We start from the raw sequence: 10,174 nt of genomic DNA on the forward strand, positions 1-10,174 counted from the left end.
GCCAATGGTCGCGCCCCCTTTTGAGGATCTCCATCATTGGCACGGGTAAGATACTGTGGACTTGCGCCAATGGAAAAAGAGCATTTTTTAGGGATGATCTGCAGAAGGTGTCTTCAGGGAACATGGAGTACATACTCAGGGGAACATAATGCAAGTGTGTTTAGACTTTGTCACTTCTTATAACTCCCAGGATGGGTCCTCCAAGGTACGAAAAGAGGAGTAACAGGGATGGTGACAAATTACTGTGTAACAGATGCCCCCTAAAGCATGAAGTCTGAGAGGTGGAGAGGGGTGAAATGCTTTACAAGAACACACACAGAAGAGCACACAAGAGCACATATAGTTACTGCCGCCGAGGAGCTGTATTAAGAGACATGACTGATAGTTCAATTACAAGATGTACGTGGTATGGTCGTAGCCATCCATAAGAGAGTACATAAATAATCTGGATCCATAGTATGGACGCAGCCATCTGGTTAGGATCAATGAACTGACTCAGGTATGGTCGCAGCCATCCAGTGAATGAGTCAAGTACCAAGAATCACGCCTGGATTACGACAGACACAATCCAGGGTCTTGCGCTCCATCTCGACCCGAACAAGAGTACAAGTCCAAGCATGTGAATATATGAGCTGAAGTCGAACATGCATGAACATCGCCTGATTACCAGTCAATAATGGAAACTGTTAACAGACGCGAGAGGTACCACCAATAATGACAATGGCCCTCAAGGTACTATAGGTACAATCTACGGCGTGTGAATTAATGCGCTGAAGTCGAACACCCGTAGAATCATTCGATCGGAGGCCAATGACGAAAACCTCACGTCGAACACGAAGAACCTGCCATTGAGGCATGCAGGCTCCAAGGCACCGGAAGGGAGTTTCTAGGTCAACTTCTTGGATAGTGAGCTGAAGTCGACAGGGAGTGACCTTGATCGAAGGTGGGCCATAATGTTTCCCACATCATCGACACGAGACAGAGAGATAATGTCGTGAATCAAGATTGTGCGAACTATCAGAGGGAGGTTGTTTATTTACAGAGGTCAACTTCTCTTGAACATATCGGCGGCACATTAACGGAATTGGAAGTATTTGACATCAATGTATCAAAGGTCATTATGACGAGGCAATGAGTGAATGAGAGGTCAAATAGGGTACCCAAATCCGTGGAAGCAAGTGAAAGATATGAGATGAAAAATCCCCACCCTGGACAGGAAAGCAAAAAGTGCCATGTTCAAGAGCGACATACTGTCGTTACGGTAACAATTATGGTTCAAAAATTTTATTTTCCCCCACCATTTCTGGCGAGTACCCCAGTTATTTTTAACAAGCTTGATGGGGATAGCATATGCTTGTGTTGTGACAAAATCCGATGTCATTAAGTTTTAACGAGTCTGACAAAGGAAGAACTCGGCGTCTTTTCTTGTTTAGAGAGTTTGAAAAGACAACGGAAAAGGAAACTCCAGGGATGTCCTTTTTCGTAAAGTTGTGTCTCTCGGGCCCGAAAAAGTATAAAATAATACCCGAAAGAACCGCCCGATCATTACGATCGAGGAGTACTTTTCATGATTAGTGACTTCGACCTGAAAAAGTAAAAAAACGGTCAAAACCACGTCGTTTCGTAACCACTAACGAGTTTGAAACGACAAAAACCCGGTAATCTTTTTATGTTTTAACGGTCGACAAAAAGAACTTAAAACGACTGCCCCTTATCACCATTTAACGAGTCAAGAGGAGCGACTCGGCAATCTTTTCCTCTTTAAATGGTCAGAAAAGAGCTGAAAGCGGACCTCCATTTTATTTTCTTTAACGAGTCAAAAAGGGAAAAATACTCGGCAATCTTTTCATATTTTACGAGTCAGAAAAGAGCGTAAAGGTGACTCGTCCTGAAGGAACGAGTGGTATAAAGGATAGCAACTGGTTCCGGTAATGGTGGAACTTTACTTGAAACACATAAAGGTTAAGAGGCTGGCTAACAAGACCACTCATCGCTGCGGTTCCTCAGGAAAGGAGAAACAACCAAGTGAAAGCACATGATCGGCCAAAAAGATGGTGGCGATGGAATGAAACAACCAAGGCTCATCTAGCAGAATTTTAGCGGATAAAAGGCAATCACGGGATGTAACTGGGTTCATTTTTACACAAGCTTGAACCATGAAGAACTTTGCTTGGATTCGGTTTCATTTTTACACAAGCTTGAAACGAAAAACTATGCTTGGGTTCGGTTTCATGTTTACACAAGCTTGAAATGAAAAACTATGCTTGGGTTCGGTTTCATGTTTACACAAGCTTGAAACGAAAAACTATGCTTGGGTTCGGTTTCATGTTTACACAAGCTTGAAACGAAAAACTATGCTTGGGTTCGGTTTCATGTTTACACAAGCTTGAATCGAAAAACTATGCTTGTTAAAAAAAAAGTTTGTTGCATGCCCCCAGCATGATTATACCAATCGAGATACATGCCCCCCAAGCTTCATGGCATTCACGGAGTGGATGGAATGAAGGTTTACTTGGAAAGAATCGATTGGAGGATGCCCCCCCGGGCTTCAGTCACGCGCCCGGGTGAGCTGCCGTCATCAGAATGACGGGGTGGGTGCTGGGGCATTTCCTGTGGAAATAAGACCATTTAGGAATGGCAAATGGCTATATGTGAAGTGTGAACCAGGAAATGAAAGTTGGTCTACGACTTTGATCGTTCTTCCTTCATGCGGAAAACACATCACTCTGAAGAGTGAGGACACAATAGCACGTATGCGATAAATATAATCTCGTCCAAGGAGTAAATTGTAATCTAACGGACCTTGGACTACCATGAGACCCATTTGGATAGTCTTCCCTTCTAACGTGATAGGTACATTGGGAAGAATTCCTAAAGGTCGAGTGATTTCTCGATGGAAACCTACAAGGCTTCTCATCTCAGGCAGAAGCAGTGGGGAACCAAGTGCTTCCCAAGCTGTTGAAGAAAGGATACTAACTGGAGATCCTTCATCAATAATTTTACCAGCCATAACCATGCGATAGACTTGAACTATAATTCGAAATGGTATGGAGGCTGGTAACCGAGGATTGACCAGTTGATCCCAATTAAAGGAAATAACTAGGTTGCTCGGAGGTGGGACTAGATAAACAGCCGGATATGCCTCTAATGGACTTTCTTCCTGTTGTGAAGAAATGAGAGGGATGCTCACTTGATCATTAACGTCTATGTCAATGAATAGAATTTGGACGGTGGGTTCGTCATTCTTGGCAGTGATAACATCATCTGAGGAGGTAATTTCTGAAGGCGAAACCGGGTCACTTGTAATCCGGACTGTTTGACTGTTGTCTGGTTTGGATTCAGATGTAGGATCATCTAGGGGTGGAAGTTCTGAAAGCAAAACTGGGTCACTTGTAAGCCGGACCTTTTGACTTTCGTCTGGTTTAGATTCAGATGTAAGAGCAGCTAAAGATGGAACTTCTGTAGGCAAAACCGGGTCACTTGTAAGCTGGACCTTTTGAAAGACCGGGTTACTTGTAAGCTTGAACTGTGGAATTTCGGTCGGTTTGGACTCAGGGGGTTCATCTTTGATGATCAAGTAGTGCGTAGATGATGAACATAAATCACTTGTTCCGACCAGGTACTGGTCTGGAACAGGCTGAGCAACATTCTTTCCGACCAGGTACTGGTCTGGAATAGGCTGAGCAACACTCTTTCCGACCAGGTACTGGTCTGGAAAAGGCTGAGCACAGGTAGGTTCAGGAAGAGAAAGCTGGACCAAAGAGGAATCATGCTTGATCTCTTGGTTAGTGGAGAGACACTCTGCAGGTGTAACAAGACGCTGATATCCAGCGGGTAGTTGGGGTAAGGAATCCGACAGACTTGCCAAAAGATGGGAAGCTTCATCCATCAGTGGACAAAGTCGAAGGAGATGATTACCTTCGCAAAGTCGACAAGGGAAACAAACCTTCCCTTTCCTGTTACCAACTAGTAAGGTATCGTCAATTTGCGACAGCAAGGGGCGAGTCGGGTCACGGGACCATATATCTAGGATCCTGGGAATGCCAGGACAATCAGAAAGAAAATGATCCCCTTTGCATAATCGACAAGGAGACCGAAGCTTCCGCGGAGGAGCAGAAGGTGGTTCCACTTCTGATAGCTTCGTGGTAGATACGACCTTTCCCTTAGGAGACTTCTTCTTTTTGGTCTTCTTCTTCTTCTTCTTAGCCACCTGGTTAGCGAAATCCAAGGTTTCACCAGGCGAAGTAGAAGATGGGGACGCAGCAATAGGCGAAGAAGGGAAGGGGTCCACCTTAGAATCAACATGGTGTTGTTCGGGTGGAGGAGGTGGTGGTGGGACAGGATTCATCACACTTGAGACCACCGAGTTTGAAAACAACCATACGGGTAAACCAATGGTCAACCCAGGTAAAGACAATGTTGCGATATACTGAACACCAACATTTCCAACAGAAGGAAATGGGTGAGGGTACCCATCAGGAGGAATGCCTTGGCCGGTGGGCACCGGAAAGGCTGCCATTGAACGAGAATTAACCCTACTCAAGCTAACGCACGCAAAATCTAATTGGGTAGATGTTATCGTGGCCAATAATTTTAAGACACTGAACTTAACCTTTTCATTTTTTAAGAGTCGAGAAAAGGGTAAAAGATGACTCTAGTCTCCTTCGAATATTTAATGAGCACGAAGTGACAAGACGCTCATAGGGACCTTTTCGTTTAGGGAGTCCGAAAAGCATCAAAAGTGACTGCTCTGGAATTCTAGGTAGAGGGTGTGCCAAACTTTTCGCAAAACCACAAAATACTTTTTAGGGTACGGGTGGTCGATCTTCGTGAATGTTGTGTTCACTGCATTGCGAATCGTAGGGTGGCTAACACGGCTTCCTATGGATAAAGGATTTATTCCTATAGGGGTCTCCCAATATATACTCGACGGTACGTGGGAGCACAGTCCGTATTGGCAGCTACCGTTTCACCGTGGAGGAATCACCCAACCACTCGACGATAAACTACCAGGTTTAACGACGCCGGAACACGTCTCTAACCTAGACCTCTAGAGTGTTTGCGTTATGTTCCAATGCGTTGTTATGTTCATTGAGTTCATTTTAAAGTTTATCTTTGATTATGTTTCGGTTTTTTGGTCCTACCGTATGTGATATCTCGAAAACTTCTTACATGCAAACTATATGCCGAAATTAAATCATTTGATTCGATGAATTTTATCTACAGGAGGGTTGAGATCTTTTTCACAAACGAAGTGATCACTTCAACAAAGAACAAAGATCCTAATGCAGCTAATAACAAGAAACAAAATTTTGTCTTTTTTCTTTTCAATAGCAACAAATAACAATAAATGCTAACTACTATAATGCAAGAGATTTTTTGTTTTTCTTTCCTTTAAGATGGCATGATGCATGTAAACAAATTCTAAGAGATATGCACAATCCAAGTTTAGTCAATGAAATAGAACCAATTCTAAAACACAAAATGAACCATGCAAGCAAGGAAAAACACAAAAACTAGTGAACTTCAAAGAGGCTAGAAGTGAAGTATTCAGAGTATAGAAGATCAAGCTTTAACAAAGCACTGGATAAGTGTAGAACAATCAACAAGCTGACTGGATGATCAAGAGACCGAAACTTCCCACAGAAGGCTAGACATGAAAAGTCACTGGAAATATGCAAACAGCTGAGGGATACAGGCTAAAACCAGTCAAGCAGAGGTTCAACACAGTTCCAGAGGCTGAAAGAGATATATAAAGAGAATGAATGAGCTTTCCACCCGCACACAGGCAAAATTTACAGAGCTGGCGCGACTGTCAGCCTGCAACTTGCGCTACCACAGAATTGGCGCGAGTTGCTTTTGAGCAACGTGCGCCAACTGGCGCGACTGTCAGAGAAATAACCGCGCCAATTAAGCTTGCCAACTAAAAAGATAAAAGATACGACCTCAGGTTGGGTTGACAGTGCTCAGATGGGTCAAACAGTAAAGAATCAACTCAAAACTGACTCAGGAAGCTCATGCACTCAAGCAAGCAGAAGAAAATTAACATGCAAGACAGAAATCAAAGAGTTACCCCCCAGCGGAGTCGCCAATTTGTTGGTAAGGTAAATCCCCTCTGCGGACAGAGGCGATCCCACTAGCCTATCACAGAACTAGCCACAAACAAACCACGCTGCTACGCAAGTTCCTAGTTATGCATCAAAGGTGAATCAAGAAGACTAACCTGGAGTCCAATGCTATGATTGAAGCAGAGTTGATATCCTCGATCCCTTGCTCCAACAGATCATAACAAATACCTGCACATGCAAAGGAAGAAACGGATACCAACATAAAAGCTACCAAGGCACAACTATATTTCAGTCAGAAAGGAAATAAATCAACATATCACCATGACAGATAATGAGATTGGAACTATAATAGCAGTCGCTCATCAATTAATAAACAGGAAAAGTTACAACCATTGTTCTGACGTCGACCCTTCTCCTGGCTGGGTGAGTAACTATATGTGTCTTGACATGCATCTCCTCTCCAGCAGCATAACCTCTCTAGCACTCATTAGCATTCTGTCCATGACCAATAATCATCACTACTATAACTCAATTACCAAATCACTAGCATAACACTAACACCAACACTCTCGTACTAGCTCGTCCAATGCATAATGACAAGCTTATATAGATGAAGAAGGGAGGAGGATGCGATGAACCGGGACACCTTTCGTGGAATTAGCAAAAGCCATAAAGATGGATAAAGCTCGACAAAAAACTGATTTTCTATCCTCAGAAAAGCTCCATGTAATGAAGGAAACAACAGTCGGACGTGCATTAAGGCAAAAAGCACGACTAAATTTGGTTGGCGCGACTGTTGCTCTAAGATAGAGTGCCAATGGTCGCGCCCCCTTTTGAGGATCTCCATCATTGGCGCGGGTAAGATACTGTGGACTTGCGCCAATGGAAAAAGAGCATTTTTTAGGGATGATCTGCAGAAGGTGTCTTCAGGGAACATGGAGTACATACTCAGGGGAACATAATGCAAGTGTTTTTAGACTTTGTCACTTCTTATAACTCCCAGGATGGGTCCTCCAAGGTACGAAGGGAGGAGTAACAGGGATGGTGACAAATTACTGTGTAACAGGGATATTTGACATAGGCAGACTTTGTTGCATTGAGTATACAACTCTTGGTTGTTGAGGCAGTATTGACACCCAAACACTAGATGTAATTCCAGCACAACCTAAATTTTGTTGTGAACTCTTGTATGTTTGTTCTCCCGGAGGAGACAATGAAAGGGTATATTTCCCCCCATACAACGGTAATCCAGTGCTTAAAGGAATGATTTTCCTTTGAGGACCGGACTGCCCAAATTGACATTGTGAAGGATCAATTTGTTGAGACTCAACATAAGAAATTCCAGATATTATTCTGGACGAACAAACGGGAACAGACCATACTGTCGAAACAGCCCCTGGATGGATTCCACCCAGTGCTTGAGAGATATTTGTGACAGACGTTATGCTGACGAACATTGTTGGAGTGACAACAGGAAGTTCTGCCGCTGCTGTGTCAGACAACACAGTCCTAGATGTCGACGGTTGTTCAGACATAACTAGTCTATCCAAAAGATTTCCTAGTGATTTTACAGGAACTTCTGATGACAGTAGACCGATTTTTGACGAAGAAGGATATAGGGTGATCCGAACTCCAAAATGCGATGGAGTACTAGATGGGGGATCCTCCACAATCTCTTCTATAGCAATCAATCTTGATGGAAGAGGTAGACCGTCAGATCCGTAAAATATTTCCGGTTCCGAAGAAGGTATAGATTCTGCAGTGACAGATGTTTGGGGAATAACACCTTCTGAAACAGCTGTAGATGGAGCTGGTTTAGGAATAGAAGTGTTTACCTTCACACTAGGAACAGTTCTACTGTCCTCTAGTGGCTACGGAACTTCTTCTATAGAGGCAGGGATACCAGAAATGTTTGGAGTAACCAGATTCTCTGAAGGTGTCGAAACACTTGTTCCAACCAAACCAAGGGACTTCGATCCGGTTAAATGAGTTCGCTTTTTCTAGAATACTTTTTTTTCCGGAGACAAAGATGATTGACTCATAAGTCTCCGTGAACGATGGGGTTTCGATTGACTTTCCACGATAAACTAAAAATAAAGGGAAAAATGTTTTCGAATTAAATGAATTTTAGACTCTTTGACAAAACTTTCTTTTTCAATTTTTAAGAGTCGAGAAAAAACAAAAGATGACTCTAGTCGCCTTCGATTTTTAATAAGCCTGAAGTGACAAGTGCTTAGATGGACCTTTTCCTTTAAGGAGTCTGAAAAGGAACAAAAGAGACTACTCTGGAAATCTAGACAGAGGGATTACCAAACCAATCGCAAAACTGTAGAATACTTTTTATGGTACGGCAGTAAATCTTCCCGAATGCTGTGTTCAGTGCATTGCGATCGATATGGCAGTAGACACGTCTTCCTATGGATAAAGGATATAGCCTATTGTGGTCTCCCAATATATACTCAATGGTATGTGGGAGCACAAGTCCGTACTGGCACTTGTCGTCTCTAAGAGGAGGAATCACCCAACCAACAATGAAAGCGATAGTTACCAGGCTTTACGACACCAGAATACATCTCTAGCCTAGACTTCAAGATGTTGTGCGTTAGGTTCCAAAGCGTTTTTATGTTCATTGAATTTATTTTACAGTTGATCTTTCTTAAGAAATTTTCCTTTCAGGTTCACCGCGTGATGTAGATATACAATTCCTAAAATGCAACCTAAGATGATAAATAATCGTTTAATCTTCTTTTTGCAATGAAAATCCTAGCTACTAAAGAAAGAGAGATGATATTCTTTCAACATAGAGTAGAGAGCACACACTAGATGCACTATCCTAAATCAAACCAACAAGCAGTCTAAATGCAAATGCACATGCATGTATTTGTTTTCAGCCTTCTTAATGTGTGAATGACAAGAAGAATGCTAAGTACAAATCTGAATTATCTTTTCAAAGTGACAGTACTAACAAATTTCTATTCAAAAACGAAAGGAAGATAATGACGACACTTTGCGATTTTGAATTAAAACTACTTTCGAAACTTGAAAAACTACTAATTCAAATCAAATACAAAAGTAACTATATAATCGACTATCAAGAATAATAGAATTATTTCCTTTGACTGAAAACGACACTTGCGACACTTCCAAATCCAAAATCGACAGTTTGATTACGCTACTTTTTGTAAAAGAGAACTGTAAATGGCGCACAATACATAAAAAAATTCACAATTCTTTGTACTATGGAGGCAGAATCATGCAAAGGAATGGAATTTCTACAGTGGTATACTGATCACAGACAACAAAACTCTTGAATAACGCTGAAGAGAATGAACACAAAAACCAAAATTTTGAAGCAGAAGAGGTCTTATCTGATTAGCGCACCTGCAACACAGGGAAAGTGTGATGCAGCACACCTACTGCACACGGGAGGTGCGATGCATCTAGATTCCCAAGAAGAGAAGGTGCGATGGTCCAAGGACGAGACTTCAACTTGGTTCTTGGTCACAATTTGCAGCTTAGTTTAGGGATTTAGGCCGAGCTAATGATATTCAGTAAATAGAAATCACAGGGGCTGATCTAAAGAGGTTACTAGAGCCACCACTAGGGCAATTAGGATGTTTTCAAAGCGATTGTTCGGTTTATAAAAAAACCCGGAGATAGATTGAAGCAGCATTGATCTATTTTGCACTTGCATAGAAAATGCAATTTGAAGGCTAGCTAGCTTAACTTCAGGCTCTGTCTGTAAGTTTATAAAAAAACAAATATAGACAAGCAAACAATCTATTCACTCCCCAGCGGAGTCGCCATTTTGTTATTGGGAAATCTAATGTCTATGAGGAGCTTCTAGTACCACTAAGACGGGTAGCTATCTTAGAAACAAATAGATTAAAGTTACTTTCATTTTCCTTTATGAGAAGCAGATAAGAGAAGATCAAAGACTACCAACCTCGATCTCGCGCTTGGTTCCTTGCTTGTTCCTTCGCCTCACCGACAGGTCTTTGCTGCTTCTCCCTTGACCGCTCCGCTTCAAAGAGTACCTGTAAAGTCAAAGCAGCATAATACCTTCAAAGTGTAGAGATCTACGATCATAAACAATATAGGACTAG

Source organism: Pinus tabuliformis, chromosome Q (assembly GCF_031772625.1).
Source record: "Pinus tabuliformis cultivar Carrire ecotype Pingquan chromosome Q, CPIR1, whole genome shotgun sequence".
Classification (NCBI taxonomy): domain Eukaryota; kingdom Viridiplantae; phylum Streptophyta; class Pinopsida; order Pinales; family Pinaceae; genus Pinus; species Pinus tabuliformis.